This window comes from Trachemys scripta, chromosome 1 (assembly GCF_013100865.1).
Source record: "Trachemys scripta elegans isolate TJP31775 chromosome 1, CAS_Tse_1.0, whole genome shotgun sequence".
Taxonomy (NCBI): Eukaryota; Metazoa; Chordata; order Testudines; family Emydidae; genus Trachemys; species Trachemys scripta.
Window position 1 is genome coordinate 257505181 of NC_048298.1, and position 19883 is coordinate 257525063.

Below are 19883 nucleotides of genomic sequence, written 5' to 3' on the forward strand. Positions count from 1 at the left end.
AAGTGAATGAGGTTACAACAGAGTTAGCACATTTTAGCTAACCCTAACCTAACTTTGATCTTTTTCATAGTGCAGATACAGGTTAGAACCTTCTACCTTAATTTCAATGGTCAAGATTGACCTTAGGGAGGACCTTCAGGTGGACCTTGATTAGATATAAATCAAAGTAAAAAGATATTAACCTGGATCTATGCTTGGAAAGAGGCCAAGGTCAGGTTGAGGAAAGCTAAAACATTTTAGCTAATCTCAGTATATCCTTAACCACTCTTACTAGTCTAAACAAACCATATGAGAGATCACATTAAGTTCATCCCCTGTATTGGGCTGTATAGGAGTTGAATACAAAATGGCCGACACCTCCAGATGATGATGGACTCCTACAGATTTAAATATGCACACTCACACACAACTCACAAGGCTCATATAGTTAAATATACTATAGTAATTAAATGTTAAGTGCAACATTAAGGTGAAAACAATAACAGAACTAAGGATTTCAGCATAAATGGTGGCCATATCTAATACTGTTTTGTTGAACGTATGAGGTATCCTGTACTCTTGTTTCTCTAGTTCAGAGGTTCCCAAACTCATTTGGCCTACCGCCCCCTTTTCAGAAAAAAAATTACTCAGCGCCCCCCTGGAACTCTACCTTCTTTAAATGAACAAACAGAAAGATGCAGTGACAAATTTGTATTCTTTTATGTATCTATATTTCTACTTACATCCTACAATATCGTAAAGAAAGATGTTGTTGTAAATAAGACACCTTGAAATTATAAAATTATTTATTAAAATCAACCATAGTAACATTCGCATTACACACAGAAAATTAAGATAACGAAGGATAATATTAAAATAAAAATTACGAATAACATTAAAAATAATCCTAATGCGAAGGATGAACCTGGTGCGCTGCTATCAATTTATTAATGTTCAGCTCTATTTTTGTCAGCAGCATTCTTAAATCACCGCGATTAGCTATTTGCAGTCAGTTTCTTTTTTTAGTTAACAGATTTGTGACCGCACTGAACCCACGTTTCACTAAATATGATGAAGGAAATGCAATTAAAAACTTTTGTACTATAGCCCATAATCCAGGATAAAGTGTAGGTATCTGCTTTTGCAGCCAGAACTGTTTGGTAGCTGTCTTTGAATTTAAATTTAAATTCCTCATTTGTTTTTACTTCTATCAGTTCTTCTTGTAATTTTAGAGATTCTTCTGTGTTTGTAATTGAAAAAGGGTCCAAAACCCAATCGGGTATGTTCATTTTAAGAATATCTTCAAATCGTTGATTGAAGTCAGAATGGAGAGCCTCCAAGTGCTGACAATAGGTAAGCAAGTCTTCATCATGTTTTTCTACTGTTGATAAACTTGGAAACTGGCTGAATTCTCCTCGTCCTAAATTTCGTTTGTACAGAAGAAGTTTTGCCACAAACGCGGAAATAACAGTTTTTGTTTTGATTAAATTCAGCTCATTGCCTTGGAGCTGTAAATTTGTTTCATTAAATTTATTAAACATGTCTGTCAAATAAGCTATGTCATTTTTGGAATCAATCAAGTTGGCTTGTAAAGCATCATCTTTGTTTTCTAGGAACTCTAGCACAGAGTCAAAGACTTTATAAAACTGATCCAAACAGGCACCTTTTGATAGCCAACGAACTTCTGTATGAAGCAGCAAGCGATTGAATTCTTCATCGTTTTTCAATACAAAGTTGTCCAAACAATCTGTCATTCAATTAATTGTTTCTGATTTTGTTGATTGCTTTAATGAAATAATGTAATGACCTATGTAGGCATTCACTCAGATTTTTGGCAACTAAATGTTGACGATGAATGACAGTGTACAGCGAATACATTCAGAACTGCTTTTTTTAAATATGCAAGAAAACCCCTGTAGCGCCCTATCATCGCTGGAGCACCATCAATAGCAACTGACAAGATATTACTCAGGGGGATTTCTTTTTCTTTAAAAAACTCTTCCAATACATGAAATATCGATTCTCCTTTAGTATCAGTTTGCAAATTTTTAGCAAATAATAATTCTTGGCAATTTTTTTCTTTTATGAATCGCATGTATGCTAAAAGTAAGGCTTCATTTCCTGACAAAGTTGACTCATCAAACTGTATAGAGAACTGGGATGTTTTTAAATACTCACATAATGAGTCTTCAATATCTTGAGCCATTTCATCAATTCTTCTTTGCACTGTATTATTGCTCAAAGAAATTTTCTTGGTAATATCAGATGCTGGCTTGTGTAGCATAGTGCGTATTACCTCACTTATAGCTGGTAGAATTAGTTCTTCATCAATAGTATGCGGTTTTCCCGATTTAGCAATCAATAACAAAATGTTGTAAGAAGCACGCAACCCATCATCATCTTCTTTGAATGCTATTGAAAAGAGTTTTGCCAATGTCGGCTGTCTCAAAAATTTTTCTTTAAGTGCTTGAAAATAAGATAAATCCTTATCTATCTTATCAGCATGAACTTTTGTCAAATGTTCTTGTAGTCTTGAAGGCTTCATAGCTTCATTTGATAAAACTTTTTGGCAAATCAGGCACATCGGTAATGTGTTGATTGTAGGCGACTGAATAAAGCCATAGTTCAAGTAACATATTCAATACTATATTGTCTACATTTCAGCCATGATATTATCTGTAAAAGAAATAAAATTTGTGTTAATTTTATACCCCATTTATGATAAATAATCAAGATATATAACAATTTATATAACTGAAAAAGTGCAATTTCTCTTGCCGTAACCAAAAATTTTGCAATAGTTGTGTTATTAGAATATCGCCCACGACATAAGGTATACAGTGGTTTTTGCGTAAGATGAGAAAAGACAACCAAACTGAAATACTGATGAAACTAATAAAATGGGTTTTCTTCTTTGCTCTGCATTAGATATATGTATTTGATATTAAATTGTCAAATATCAAACTAAATTTATCAAAAATAATTAATTTAAAAAATAATCAATATGCAATTAAAAATCAGTTAATAGTTTTAATTTAGTTTGCCCTTATTTAAATAACACTGGTCTACAATTTTTGAGAAGTCGTCTGCTTCAGAGATAAAATGTGCTATTTATTATGTATTTTGATGTGCTGAATTCAAATATGACAATTAAAGTAACTGGCTACTATTTCTAATTTTTAAATTTTATGTTTATGTATATACTGTAGATAGTAGAGGTTTAATCATAAATTGTAAACCTAGGTCTTTTCATGTGTTTATGGTTGGTTTACATGATAATATTTCACCTGTCCTGTTTATGTAACACTTTAAAAATCAGCAAAAGGGTTATATAAATAAAATGTATTATGAAACAAAAGACAAAAAACTATTATGTACATAGTTTAGTCCTATTCAGTGTCTACTCCGCGCTTCTTGGCTTGTCTGCTGTATTCATTAAATGGAGCATCTCTTGTCACTGTCCAGCAATAGTCTGCAAGCATTGATGGGCTCCATTTGCCCTGATGAAATCGCTTGCCGTGCTCGTCACTCACTGCTCCGCAGTTCGGTGGGAAAAAAATCTAGATGAGAGTGCAAAAAATGTATCTTTAGTGATATGTTGCAACCAAGGTTTTTGTATGCCTTGAGGAGGTTTTCCACCAACAACCTGTAGTTGTCTGCCTTGTTGTTTCCGAGAAAATTTATTGCCACTAACTGGAAGGCTTTTCAAGCCGTCTTTTTCTTGCCATGCAGTGCATGGTCAAATGCATCATCTCGAAGAAGTTCACGAATCTGAGGACCAACAAAGACACCTTCCTTTATCTTAGCTTCACTTAACCTTGGAAATTTTCCATGGAGGTACTTGAAGGCTGCTTGTGTTTTGTCAATGGCCTTGACAAAGTTCTTCATCAGACCCAGCTTGATGTGTAAGGGTGGTAAAAAAATCTTCCTTGATTCAACAAGTGGTGGATTCTGAACACTTTTCCTCCCAGGCTCCAATGACTGTCTGAGTGGCCAATCTTTCTTGATGTAGTGGGAATCTCTTGATGACACAGCACAACTTATTGCTGAGCTCTGTGAATTTATCCTCACGCACAATTATTTCAAATTTGGTGACAATATATACCTCCAGACCAGTGGCACCGCTATGAGCACCCGCATGGCCCCACAATATGCCAACATTTTTATGGCTGACCTGGAACAATGCTTCCTCAGCTCTCATCTACTCATGCCCCTTCTCTACCTATGCTATATTGATGACATCTTCATCATCTGGACCCATGGGAAGGAGACCCTGGAAGAATTCCACCATGATTTCAACAGCTTCCACCCCACCATCAACCTCAGCCTGGACCAATCTACCCGGGAGGTCCACTTCCTAAACACCACCATACAAATAAGCGATGGCCACATTAATACCACCCTATCCCGAAAACCCACCGAATGCTACGCCTACCTTCATGCCTCCAGCTTCCACCCAGGTCACACCACATGATCCATAGTCTACAGCCAAGCACTGAGGTACAATCGCATCTGCTCCAACCCCTCAGACAGAGACCAACACCTACAAGATCTTCACCAAGCATTCTCAAAACTACGATACCCACACAAGGAAATAAAGAAACAAATCAACAGAGCCAGACGTGTACCCAGAAGCCTCCTGCTACAAGACAGGCCCAGAAGAGAAACCAACAGAACTCCACTGGCCATCACCTACAGTCCTCAGCTTAAACCTCTCCAACGCATCATCAGTGATCTACAACCCATCCTGGACAATGATCCCTCACTTTCACAGACCTTGGGAGGTAGGCCAGTCCTCGCCCACAGACAACCTGCCAACCTTAATCATATTCTCACCAGCAACCACGCACCACACCATAACAACTCTAACTCAGGAACCAACCCATGCAACAAACCTTGATGCTAACTCTGCCCACATATCTACACCAGCAACACCATCACAGGACCTAACCAGATCAGCTACAACATCACCGGCTCATTCACCTGCATGTCCACCAATGTTATATATGCCATCATATGCCAGCAATGCCCCTCTGCTATGTACATTGGCCAAACTAGACAGTCACTACGCAAGAGGATAAATGGACACAAGTCAGATATCAGGAATGGCAATATACAAAAACCTGTGGGAGAACACTTCAACCTCCCTGGCCACACAATAGCAGATGTAAAGGTAGCCATCTTACAGCAAAAAAAACTTCAGGATTAGACTCCAAACAGAAACTGCTGAGCTCCAGTTCATTTGCAAATTTGACACCATCAGATCAGGATTAAACAAAGACTGTGAATGGCTATCCAACTACAGAAGCAGTTTCTCCTCCCTTGGTGTTCACACCTCAACTGCTAGCAGAGCACCTCACCCTCCCTGATTGAACTAACCTCGTTATCTCCTCACTGATTTATACCTGCCTCTGGAGATTTCCATTACTTGCATCTGAAGAAGTGAGGTTCTTACCCACGAAAGCTTATGCTCCCAATACTTCTGTTAGTCTCAAAGGTGCCACAGGACCCTCTGTTGCTTTTTAATCATAGTAGTTATACTGTGCTTTTGTGATGCAAAAGTCACTTCACCACAAACATAGCAGGAGTTATCTGCACTGTTCACACAAGTACGAAGCATCTCTGCTCACTTCGGGTAAACAGAAATGTGTCCCTTTGGAAAATCAAACACTGACAAATAAGAGAGCACGACACTGTATGATTTCTAGAGCTGATATAGGGCAATTTGTTCAGCAGAGTGATGTAAGCTTTGTTATGATTGCATCATTCATGACTTCTAGGAATAACATGATGCAATTCATATCATGTATGACGCAATACCAGCTTCAGATTGCATCATTCATTGTTTTGTCTAAAAAGCAAGTACCTTCCAAACCCAGTCATAGATTTATTCATAGATCCAGTCAAAGATGTATTTTAGTCATTTCTGGTTTAAATTGAGATCCCTTCCCTTTATAACTCACTTATCCTCCGCCATTCCCAAGTCAAGGGTCATATATACTGACCCAATAGCATATCTTGAAAACTAGAGCCAATCAACAATTTTAAGCATCATTTTCGTTCTCAGTGACCCAGAATCAGTAAAGTTTGACTACATTTATTTCAGAAGCATTTTGGCTGTAGAGCAGTGTAATTGTTCCTTATTAACACGCGCCTTATTTACCAATTAACACAGATGATTCAATAGATATAAATAAATGTTAATAGTTAACAGTTTTTTTACGATTTCATTCCCCTGTTTTCGTTAATATTGTAATAAAAATGACAAATATATTGACTGTACAATTCAAATAGTTCTGTACCGACACAAGCCTGCTACGATTTTATTATTAGTAAGCACTAGAGACACAGAAACGTCCAGTAGATATGTAAGATAATGTATAAAAATACTCACGTGTAAATTGCTGTTTTATTGAAACAACAATAATACAATTTGCTTTGTATGTGATCCGTAATCCATAAAGATCGAAGGTATCGAATATGAATAAAAATTTTTAAATACTTATTGCACTATTGTTAACTGCTTTTTACACAATTCAGAAACAATCTAAATTAGATTTCATACATGTCACCTATTTATAGTATCGTATTGTAAACAAGTCATTTACACGCACATATTCCTGCCGATGCATGCTGGACTTCCCGACAATGCGTGACATGCTCGCCTGCCAACACTTGCCTGTTAAGAGCTGTTGGCGGACTTGAAACCTGATCGGTTATACTTTGTGAATTTATTTGGAAAATAAAGTAATCACTACAACTTTAACTCTGTTACACAACATATGAAACATGTACGAACAGTTTTTCAAAATTTTCTTATATTCTCTTCTTTCTTTATGCTTCCACCACCCCCTTATTTTTATTCAACGACCCCCAATTGCACCCCAGGCTACTACTGCCCCCCTGGATCGTTCCAGCACCCCCCAGGGGGCGGTATCACCCACTTTGGGAACCTCTGCTCTAGTTCTATATGAATCTATCATGACTGTTTATGGCATAAAATGTTTATATAAAATGTAAGATATGGAATGAGGCTGAGTTAAATTTGCTGTTGGAACCTTACATTTGAAATTACTCCATTTTTTTGGTAATTTGAATGATACAATTTAAATGTTACCTTAGCATAAGTGTTTTGCATTGAATATAGTTTAACACGTGCATATATGGCAATATGGCATCACCATATTTTTCCACACAAGGGAACAATCTAGCCTCAGAGTTAGGGCATGTAAATTATGTGCAGAATAACTCCAGACCCTTAGTGCTAAAAGCTTGAGCCTCCAACAGTGGAGCTAAAATAATCTCTCTATCAGCTGGTGCCAGAATGTGACTCATTCTCATACATGAATCAGCCACAATTGGAGGACAAAGACTCACATTTTTCTAGTGTGGATTAAATAGTTCCCCACTTGAAGAAACTCATCCCAAACATGTGAGTTGAAATTTTATGTTGTGCATGATTTATCTAACTGACTCCCACTTGGGATGTGGGATTTGAATTCTGGTCCTTCAGTATTAAAAGCATAGTTGTTTACCACTTGAGCCGAAGAACACAGGGAAAGATTTTCAAAGACACAAAGGGAAGGTGCCCAAATCACTTGACTCCTATTTGTGCTTTTGTAAATTTTCTCCTAAATTCCTAGCTGCCAACTATATTAGATCTGCAATCTCTTATGAGGACCAACTATTAGAGGTGGCCAAAAAAAAAATCATCCATTTCTACATTACCTTCTGGACACACTTAAGGTAATTTCTGATTTTGGACTTGCTGTTATATAACATGTTCAGAATCTCTTCTGCTACATATCAATGTTGCTGTTGTCTACATGTATACCAAACTGTATAAATTTAAGAGAAATGGCATCATATGTCATACACAGCAGAAAGGACAAATTCAATGACAATTAAGAAACAAAATCTCTGGAATTTCCTATCCAAATTCTGAATTCTACCAGTACTATTGTTCGACAGTTGAGCTTGAAGAAATTCAGAGTACCTTTGAATTCATCTGTTCACCTGGCAATGAATGATTGCTGCTAACTTTGAAAATATCCCAAATTAGGCTTATATATGCTTTACAAACATCAAATAGACTCAGTGAGAGAAAGAAAGTTATGGTTATGAGTCTTATGTACAAGAGAAGCTCATATAACAAATACAATAATTACACTTGGGTACAAGGCAAATATATATAAAAAGTAAATAATGGAAATAAGACAAATGGAACTGGGATTAAGAGAAATAGTGAAATAGAGCTAGAGATGAAATAAAAGACTACTGGAATAGGGGGAGGGAATAGGTCTAATTCTGTTAATAAGTCAGTTATGAAAAGATGGATGTTCTTGTAGCACCTAGTAAACACTTATAAGTTCTTTTCTTCCTTGAACCCTATGTATTAGACAAAAAATACAATGGAGATTAAAGAAAATCAAACATAATTAAGGGAAACATTTGTGCAGATTCTTGTAACAGTTTGGGCTGAATTAAAAGAAAATTAACCCAGTGATTTCAAAGTGCTTATTCTGTGTTGTCCGGAGTATTGCTTCCAGGCCAATATTCCATTTACTCTGTTGTTTTAAAAATTTCTACTGAGGGTCACATTGTGCCTGGACATGGCTAGGATATGCAGGTAGAAAAGCAAAACAAATACAAAAGCAAAACAAAAGCAAAACAAAGCTTCTTCTTTTTTTTTTTTTTAATGTTTGAGACCACCATACAGAAGCCAGGTACAATTGATGTGACAGCATATTCCAAGGAGTGCTCCACGTTCTTGGAGATCCCACTGGAAGAATCCAACCTTATGCTCTTGTCTGAGCTACAAAGGGCCTCTGCTGATGGAAGGAGGTCAGGGAGGAGCTGAATCAGGTGTTCCCTTTCCTGGGCTGGCACTGTGGGGCTGTATCTCACAGGTTTTGTCCTTCACTACCCAGAGGAGTGGCCTGTGGCAGAGTTCTGCCACTAAGATTCCAGGACCTGTGATCAGTCAGTGAATATAGTCTTACAATTGTCCTATTCTTACTGGCAGATGAGTCTTTGTTAGAAGACCTATTAGCTACAGGTAGGATTTTTCCTGAGTCTTAGAAAGACCATTCCACTGGGAGAAAGGTCTGCTGGCAGCATTACCCAATTTCACGCCTTTAAAAGACTTAAGACCCTCCTCACTTTCCAGTTGCTGTGGCACATGCTAGGCAGGGAAACAGGTAGTTGCTTCTCTTTTAAGATGCATCTTATGGCCTGGATTGAAGGGAAGATCCTCCAAATATTAAAGATATTAAATTGGTAAATTCTATCAAAGATGACCACAGAAAAGGGAGAATAGTAATCCTTTAGTATGTATTTGTTCAAAAGGCATTTTATGTGGTAAAGGCATTTTAACCCTGTAATAAATGCACCTGCACCCAAATCAGGAGTTTAAAACTTAAAAGTGGGTGGATTTTTGATGGAGAGAATTTGTGACATAAAAAATGCCATCCTGCCTTTGGCGTGTGCTATGTTTCTTTCAGCTGGTTGATGTTCAATCAATTGTATTCCCTCTTCTGAATGTATTGTCTAATTCAGCATTTCTCAAACTGGGGTCGCCGCTTGTGTAGGGAAAGCCCCTGGTGGGCCGGGCCAGTTTGTTTACCTGCCCTGTCCGCAGGTCCAGCCGATCGCGGCTCCCGCTGGCCGCAGTTCGCCATCCCTAGCCAATGGAAGCTGCTGGAAACGGCGGCCAGTACGTCCCGTGGCCCGCGCTGCTTCCAGCAACCCCTATTGGCCTGGAGTGGCGAACCGCAGCCAGTGGGAGTTGCAATCAGCCGAACCTGCGGAGGCAGCAGGTAAACAAACTGGCCCGGCCTGCCGGGGTGCTTACCCTGGCGAGCCACGTTCCAGCGGTTGCTGACCCCTGGCCTAAAGGTATAATCTAGCCTAGTGGGATTACATGTAGCATAAATTGTTTATCAGCCTGAGCAAGAGTGGCAGAATCTATCCCTCAGTAATTAATTCTGACTGACTCAACATTATTATATTGCAAAAGATGGTTTATTTCTACAGGTGTAAATGTCAGAAATCCATCTAAAGGTTGAAAGTAATATTTGCAAAACATGATAACATTTATGGCATAGTCTTTGATGCTGAGTCAAATATTCTGGGAAAGTACTGGTGCCAATTTACAAGAGATTCAATATACAAAGTTTTCTTTTGTTTTTGTTTTTTTGTAAATGCCTGGCTGCCTTATAAAGTCTTACTTTTGAGGAAAATATCATTTCAATATTAATATCAAGGTGGGGGGGGGAGAGAAAGACAAGAAAATTCCAATTAGCCCACACTAAAGACATATTCACAATAAGTAAATAAAAGAGAGAAGAAATGATTTAAGCCAAACAAATATTAAATTCAACTTTCCATAATCATCTTAAATGCCACATTCTGGCATATAAAACATACTAAATACAGAAATTTAATTGCATATTTCTGCAGCTGCTAAAAATTTATTTAATATTCATTAAGAATCAGGAACAATAAAATTTGATAATAAATCATCAACTAAATCATATAAGTTCCTCTCTTCTTTATCTTCATGTTATTTCAGACTGTGCTATTAAAAAGGCTAGCATCATTATAATCATAGAACAAAACTTTTTCCCCTTCAGCAATTAATTAGAGCTTAGCCAGAAATAAAACTGAGGCAGTAATATCCACTGAAGCTTTCAAAATCATAAGCTTCTTTCTATGGGCTCGATTTACTCTGGCTATGACTGGGAAAATGAATATTTTCCCCCTTCATATGACATTTGTGTTTGTGTTTAATTCATAACACACTGTGTATGCTCCATCAAAAGAAAGATATAGCAATTAAAATGTAATGCAAAGATGCTTTAACTGATTGATCTATTGAAGAAAGCACAGATTTATGAGGCCTTAAAGTACATTTGTGTTTGAAAAATGACTGTATAAAAATGGCACTTTTTTCTCACAATAACTATCTTAGATACTTATATGTCCCCAGTATTGTAGTATCCAAATGCATCACACTCTTTTAACGTATTTATCCTCACAACCTACATTCTACAGATGGGGAACTGAGGCCCAGACAGACTAAATGATTTGCCCAAAGTCATAGGAAGTCGATGGTGAGCAGGGTATTGAAACTGTATCTCCTTGTCACAGACTATTGCTTACCTATGGGGCCATCCAATCTCAAACTGGCTAGATCGGCGGGCTCAACGGGTAGTGATCAACTGCTCCATGTCTAGTTGGCAGCTGGTTTCAAGTAGAGTGCCCCAGGGGTCAGTCCTGGGGCCGGTTTTGTTCAATATCTTCATTAATGATCTGGAGGATGGCATGGACTGCACTCTCAGCAAGTTTGCAGATGACACTAAACTGGGAGAAATGGTAGATACACTGGAGGGTAGTGATAGTATCCACAGGGACCTAGATAAATTAGAGGATTGGGCCAAAAGAGACCTGATGAGGTTCAACAAGGACAAGTGCAGAGTTCTGCACTTAGGACGGAAGAATCCCATGCACTGTTACAGACTAGAGATCGAATGGCTAGGAAGCAGTTCTGCAGAAAAAGATGTAGGGGTTACAGTGGATGAGAAGCTGGATATGTGTCGACAGTGTGCCCTTGTTGCCAAGAAGACTAACGGCATTTTGGGCTGTATAAGTAGGGGCATTGCCAGCAGATCGAGGGATGTGATCATTCCCCTCTATTTGATATTGGTGAGGCCTCATCTGGAGTACTGTGTCTAGTTTTGGGCCCCACACTACAAGAAGAATGTGGAAAAATTGGAAAGAGTCCAATGAAGGGCAACAAAAATGATTAGGGGGCTGGAACACGTGACTTATGAGGAGAGGCTGAGGGAACTGGGATTGTTTAGTCTGCTGAAGGGAAGAATGAGGGGGCGATTTGATAGCTGCTTTCAACTACCTGAAAGGGGGTTCCAAAGAGGATGGATCTAGACTGTTCTCAGTGGTACCTCATGACAGAACAAGGAGTAATGGTCTCAAGTTGCAGTTGGGGAGGTTTAGGTTGGATATTAGGAAAAACTTTTTCACTAGGAGTGTTGTGAAGCACTGGAATGGGTTACCTAGGGAGATGGTGGTATCTCCTTCCTTAGAGGTTTCTAAGGTCAGGCTTGGCAAAGCCCTGGCTGGGATGATTTAGTTGGGAATTGGTCCTGCTTTGAGCAGGGGACTCGATGACCTCCTGAGGTCCCTTCCAATCCTGATATTCTATGATTCTATGATTCTATATTGTGGCTCTATGTCAGTGGTGGGCAATCTTTGGCATGCAGCCCATCCAGGTAATCTGCTGGCGGGCCGCAAGACAGTTTATTTACATTGACCATCCGCAGTCACGGCCGCCTGCAGCTCCCAGTGGCTACAGTTCACCATTCCCGGGCAATGGGAGCTGCGGGAAGTGGCGGCCAGCACATCCCTGAAGCCTGCACCACTTCCCTCAGTTCCTATTGACGGGGAACAGTAAACTGTGGTCACTGGCTGCGGGCGGCTGTGCCTGCGGATGGTCAATGTAAACAAACTGTCTCATCGCCTGCCAGCGGATTGCCCTAATGGGCCATATGCGGGAGACAGGCTGCAGGTTGCCCACCACTGCTCTACATGGTTGCACAGGGGAGTAAGCCTCTGAGTGGCTATAGCTACCTTGCTCCAGTTGCTCTGGGGCCAAGGGGAGAACTAGGGTCCATGTCCATATACCCCCAGAAACTACAAGTAGGTGGGTAGGGATGGGAAGAGAGTGGTCAAACCATGATACTATTCCTCTTAACACACCAGACAAGCAAACTGTTTGGGTATGATGGAGGAATATGCTGAGCTCTGAAAAAGATTACAGCAACTTATTTCCCCAGGGACCAGAGAAGAGCCACAGTTTATTTCTCTCTACACAAATACTGGGGCAGCGCAACTATACACTGCCCCCTACTCTGGGTTAAACCTAAAGGCTCAATCTATCCCTTTAGCCCCCCCCAAAAAAAACTTTTTACTACTTTATTACTCCTTTTAAACTTGCAGACCCACACAGTTAAAAGAGAATGAGTTCTATTCTGTTCCATTTTGTGCATCATCAACAGAATTGTTTAAGTTCTAATTAGAGACCAAATCAGTTGCATTTATACAGCCCCCTTGGAAAGCAAGTGAATTATAACACAACAAAGCAAATATCTAACTTACATAATTTCTCCATCTCCTCTTCCCAGAGATGCATTCAGAACTCCATTTATGATTATGAAAAAATAAGCCTCAAATATGACATATTACTGAGCACCATCTACTGGTGACCCTCATAACAGAGGGCACAACTAATAATTAAGGTAACAGCATGAGAAAGGAGTGAAAGATATTCATCAAAATATTAAAAAGTCAACGCAGGATTCTTTGGGAGTCAACATATGGCTGAAGCCACATGCAACACTTTCTTTTTCTGAATTAGCTGTGCATACTCCATATGCTCCGAATGGTCAGCTTGTGTGAAAGTCAGGGAGAAGATACTTGCCCAAAAGATGCCACAAGCGGGAGTGGGCCTGCTATCAAGCAAAGACATCAAGCTGGAATAGCAGGCACTTGGTGTTCCTCCTCAAAAAACCATTACATGGATATAGAATTGTTGGGAAAGCAAAGGTAGGGCCTCTGTTGGGGAAGGGAAGACTCCAGACTCTGTGATGCTGATGCAAACCAAACTGCAGATCTTTTCTTGGTTCTCATATCATTAGGTTTATATTGGCCTGGTAGAAGTCACCAGATGGCACTGTTAAATATGGTCTTACAAATTCAGATTATTAATATGGGAACCAAGTAAGTCTTTGAAGAAATATTGTATCCTTGTTCGGTAGTATTTTTTGTTTGTTTGTTTGTTTTTAGTTTTTAAATTTGATGGTCCTTTTTGGGAAGCTGTGGCAGATAGCAGGGAGTTTACTCTTAGCTTATAGGCGCCACATAGTGTATGTGCTCAGATTTCTGGAAGAAGGGATTGCCTGCATGCTATTTGCAATTGCCTCTCTTCCAGGGCTGGAGTATACATGTAAATAAGCTATGCTGAGAATATACCCAGATGCCACATCACTGATTTCTCCTTGGAAGTTGACCTGCAAGACCCTGACATCTGGTACATCTTAGTAATGCAGAAACACTCAGCCATTGGTGTCAGAATAAGGGGCAACAATATGTATATTTCCATAGCAGGTCTACAATTTGATTTTACATATAATTTTATTACTGGGGTGGCTGGTTTACTGCATGATGGTATGTGCAGTTTTTTTACCTGTAATCCTGTAGGGCTGGTCGAATTATTTTTATGAACAATTTATTCATTGCATGTTTCGAAATTTGCTTATTGTCAGATAATGATTTTTTTCATCATCGTATTTGTTCAGTGAATACTTTATGAACACAGTGTAAGCGTTATTTGCAAACTCAGCATAGCAAATATTACTTTGAGTATTCAGTATGGCCACACATGGGCTTACTACAGAACTCCGGATAAGAAATACTAATCTAGAAAAAGTAAAATCAAATCAGGAAACAGAGACCTCTCAGAAAATCCTGCTTGGAAACCTCAAGTTTTGGAACTATTGGGAAAAAGATTCTGACATACTCTCAAATTCTGGTCACTAAAAATGCTGCTGAGACTAAACTAACATTGCACTTCACAAAGCCCATTATTCAGTGCACTGGAGACATTATCTAGTGGTAGAAGCAGAATGCTATCAGACTTCCAGATCTTGCTTTCATGATGTCTTTCCTTGGAGTCTTGCCCAGCAGTGTACCTTCTCTCAGGCTTTTTAGCTCTGAGGATAGCTATTCTGTTTACAAATACAGACACTTACAGGGTTTCTTGAAGAGTAGTTAAAAATAACACATTTTTCAATAATTTTTTTTGGAGTGCTACCAAAATCTAAAGTGATTGAATGTAGTGTTATAGTAATTAAAAGCATGTAAAACATTCAACTCCAGCATTAAATTCACTTGAACTCAACCCTGACTTGCATTTGAACTACTTCAAGTGTTGCCACCTCTGAGGTACAAAAACTGGGACAGCTGGGATGATACTAAGCCCCAAAAACTGGACAGATGGGAGTGTTTACTTAGAACTTTTACAGATTTCCCACGACAGCTACCTCCCCCGCACACACCCCACGAAAAAAAAAAAAAAAAGATGGTCCTGGGAAAACCTGGACAGGTGGCAACCTGACCTGCTTCCACAAACTAACCTGGATTTTTGTTTGTGTCTGCAACCTTTTTGTCAGAGGTGCATACAACCTTTTTTTTATTTTTATTTTTTTTCTAATATTCACAAATCTGTTGAAGGTCCTGTTCACTTATGAACTTTGAGTCTCAATCCATCTGGCTGGGAATACCACTTGACATGAGTCTGTAGATATGGAAAGGTTGTTTGTTTGTTTTGTTTTAAGCATGGATCAAAAGACTGCCTTGTCCCTCCCACTTTGGATGCCCTCACATGATTCCTTCGCTCTTCCATGGCTCCCCCAATTCTTTGTGCATGACTCCCAGGGATGTTCTCTGGTCACCTGCCCCTATGTTTATTTTATCTGCATTCCCTTTTTCCACCCCAGTAACCTTCACTGACTTCTGTGCACCCCACTGTTGATTCAAAGTACATTTCCCCCCACCCTTCCATGCCTGATCCTGGCCTCCTGCATGTCCCATTCAAGACTCCTACTGTCCTCCACATTGCATTCCACACTCATTTATGTGTACTCCATTTCTATGCACCCATGTGCTCTCAACTCAGTTCCCATTCCATGCAGTTATCTATGTCTGTAAGTCCTCAGCACCCACTATCATGCTACATACTCCACCAGTGTCTTATTTTTATCTCACTAGAACCCCCCCCATTCCAAGACCAGGGAGCATGGCATCATGCCACCCCTCCATGTGATCCTCCAATACATGTCCTTGCACTCCCCTACCCTCCTCTTTCTGCCTCCCCTACATCTCCCCATATTACATCTTGAACTCTTGTTCTAAAACATTTCTCCTCAGACTTCTAGCTCGCAGTCCCGGCCACCCCCCTTTTCTGGCTCAGCACTGCAGAAGCTGCAGCAGCAAAGCCTGTGCTCAGTAGCAAGTTAGTTTATAAATGTAAATATTTTTATCAATACATTAGAAGCAAGAGGAAGACCAAAGACAGGGTAGGCCCACTACTCAGTGAAGAGGGAGAAACAGTAACAGGAAACTTGGAAATGGCAGAGATGCTTAATGACTTCTTTGTTTCGGTCTTCACCGAGAAGTCTGAAGGAATGCCTAACATAGTGAATGCTAATGGGAAGGGGGTAGGTTTAGCAGATAAAATAAAAAAAGAACAAGTTAAAAATCACTTAGAAAAGTTAGATGCCTGCAAGTCACCAGGGCCTGATGAAATGCATCCTAGCATACTCAAGAAGCTAATAGAGGAGGTATCTGAGCCTCTGGCTATTATCTTTGGAAAATCATGGGAGACAGGAAAGATTCCAGAAGACTGGAAAAAGGTAAATATAGTGCCCATCTATAAAAAGGGAAATAAAAACAACCCAGGAAACTACAGACCAGTTAGTTTAACTTCTGTGCCAGGGAAGATAATGGAGCAAATAATTAAGGAAATCATCTGCAAACACTTGGAAGGTGGTAAGGTGATAGGGAACAGCCAGCATGGATTTGTGAAGAACAAATCATGTTAAACCAATCTGATAGCTTTCTTTGATAGGATAACGAGCCTTGTGGATAAGGGTGAAGCTGTGAATGTGGTATACCTAGACTTTAGTAAGGCATTTGATACAGTCTTGCATGATATTCTTATCGATAAACTAGGCAAATACAATTTAGATGGGGCTACTAAAAGGTGGGTGCATAACTGGCTGGATAACCGTACTCAGAGAGTTGTTATTAATGGTTCCCAATCCTGCTGGAAAGGCATAACAAGTGGGGTACTGCAGGGGTCTGTTTTGGGACCGGCTCTGTTCAATATCTTCATCAACAACTTAGATATTGGCATAGAAAGTACGGTTATTAAGTTTGCGGATGATACCAAACTGGGAGGGATTGCAACTACTTTGGAGGATCATAATTCAAAAGGCGTCATAATTCAAAATGATCTGGACAAATTGGAGAAATGGTCTGAGTTAAACAGGATGAAGTTTAACAAAGACAAATGCAAAGTGCTCCACTTAGGAAGAAAAAATCAGTTTCACACATACAGAATGGGAAGAGACTGTCTAGGAAGGAGTACGGCAGAAAGGGATTTAGGGGTTATAGTGGACCACAAACTAAATATGAGTCAACAGTGTGATGCTGTTGCAAAAAAAGCAAACATGATTCTGGGATGTATTAACAGGTGTGTTGTGAGCAAGACACGAGAAGTCATTCTTCCGCTCTACTCTGCTCTGGTTAGGCCTCAGCTGGAGTATTGTGACCAGTTCTGGGCACCACATTTTAAAAAAGATGTGGAGAAATTGGAAAGGGTCCAGAGAAGAGCAACAAGAATGATTAAAGGTCTTGAGAACATGACCTATGAAGGAAGGCAGAAAGAATTGGGTTTGTTTAGCTTGGAAAAGAGATGACTGAGAGGGGACATGATAGCAGTTTTCAGGTATTTAAAAGGGTGTCATAAGGAGGAGGGAGAAAACCTGTTTACCTTAGCCTCTAAGGATAGAACAAGAAGCAATGGGTTTAAATTGCAGCAAGGGAGGTCTAGGTTGGGCATTAGGAAAAAGTTCCTAACTGTCAGGGTGGTTAAACACTGGAATAAATTGCCTAGGGAGGTTGTGGAATCTCCATCTCTGGAGATATTTAAGAGTAGGTTAGATAAATGTCTATCAGGGATGGTCTAGACAGTATTTGGTCCTGCCATGCGGGCAGGGGACTGGACTCGATGACCTCTCGAGGTCCCTTCCAGTCCTAGAATCTATGAATCTATGAATCTATATATGTTTAAAACAGATATTTAAACTTTGCATATACTATGTATCATTAAACTCAATAAATCCTCCCATCTCAACATATTACTACTCATTTGCATAGGCCAACACAACAATATACATTGGGAGAGTCTAGAACAAGCCATTTTAGAGATATAAAGAAAATAAAACAGTTTCTTTATCTCAAAACCTATGGGCCCGAGTCTCTTATTTTTTGCCCAACCTCAGGCCCCTTACACTGCCAGATCAATGTAAAGGGTTCTTAGTGTAAATGAAACTTCGCAGAAAAGTGTTCTCCTAGAATGAGATGTGGCATACAAAATATCAAGACGACTTCTGAGATGGGGAAGGTATTAAATTTGGGATTTATAATGGGAAGCTGGCTTCAACACTACCTATGAAATGATCGCTGCCACTCTATAACGATGATGCATTATCATTTGTAAAATGGCACAGGTATTTTGCAGTCATCCACAGGCAAGGTCTGGGTATTGTTAATAAAAAAGTATCTTTACATCTCACTGAGCCATTGCACTGTAGCTCTTAAAATGGGAAAATAAAATCAGATTCAAATATCATTTTAAAAAAAGTGCCAGAGCAATTTGCTGCTTCTACTGCCAGTTAAAACCTCTTCTGTGCTCTAAATATATTACCTATTTTCTTATGCACTTGGTAAATGGAATACATTTAAACATATTTTACAGCCTGCTCAAAATGCCACTCTCAGCATGATCTAATTTACAAGTAGAGTACTCTTCTATTACCAGGCTTCTCTGCTGTCTACCATCCACAAAATTCTTTTCTCCTTCAGTGTTACGTGCTGGCGTCCTACAACCTGTAATATTTAACAATCAAAATAATCTTTTTTTTATAATACATTTACATATAAGCCATAAAAATGTAAAGCTGTTGGGAGTGTGGCAGGGGAGGAGGGGAAGTAGAGGTGAAATAAAGGGGAAAACAGCAGTATTGTTCATTTGTTGGAAAACTAGGTCAGGTTTGAGATATTTCATCTCTGATGTTTCAATCACAGTCCTGGTTAATAACAGTAGTTTGGCTGCGATTTTTCAGTGAGGGTGGAGGGGAATACCGTTTATTTTGCTAAGTACCAGGAGTTTGGGATATTTATCACTAGTCTGGAAGCTGTTAATACTTCTGAGTGTCCAAAAACAGATTGTTCTTCTTTTTATTGCTATTGTCATTATTTCCAGTCAGTGAATTTAGCATATACATGTCAAAAAAAAAAAAAAGGGGAACATAGCAGAGTGATAATACCCACAGCTTATTTTTACCAATGGATTGTAGAAAGTCACCAAGTTCCTTTTAAGTAATCTAGGATCAGATGAGGCCATCAATTTCTAAAATCAGTGGGGAGTTCTGCTTAAAACCTAATAGTACAATATAGCCCTTAGTGATTATCATCAGCTCAAAACAATAGGAAATGAACACCTGATTTTTTTAAATCTTTGGGTGGAGTAAATCTTATCCATTACCATGCAGACTGAGAATATGCAAATCTCTTTCAAGAATATACAGTTTTAAGCCCTGTGATTTTAATGTATGAAGGTGGTTTTGGAGGAAGCTTTTTGAAATGGGACCTAGTATTCGACAAATGTTTTCAATTAGACAATGAGTTGTGTAATGGGGGGAATATTAACCCCCCCCCCCATTACTTTGGGTACATATAATGTATGGAAATAATCCCACACTAACAACAACAATAAAGGAGGCAACTATGGTGAGGCAAATATCCCATGGTTTTCACAATGTAACTACATAAGCAAGCTCTTCACCAACCTGCTCATTTAGAATCCAGTCCAGCAGGCAAAACTCCCATTAACTTCAATGGGATTTTTTTTTTAATGTAAAGTGCTTGCCAGACTGAGTCTTTCAAAAGTTGCTGGTCCATGGAAGTGCTTTTGACTTGTTTTATATGAAAGGCATGGAGCAACCTCAGAGAAGTAGAGATCATGGCACAAGGGGCATGGT

At 39.2% G+C, this 19883-nt stretch overlaps 1 pseudogene; it reads right to left on the bottom strand.

The window, feature by feature from the left end:
• Window positions 1-797: 797 nt before the first annotated feature.
• The window catches only part of LOC117880122, a 31420-nt pseudogene continuing 12334 nt past the window's right edge, over window positions 798-19883 (bottom strand).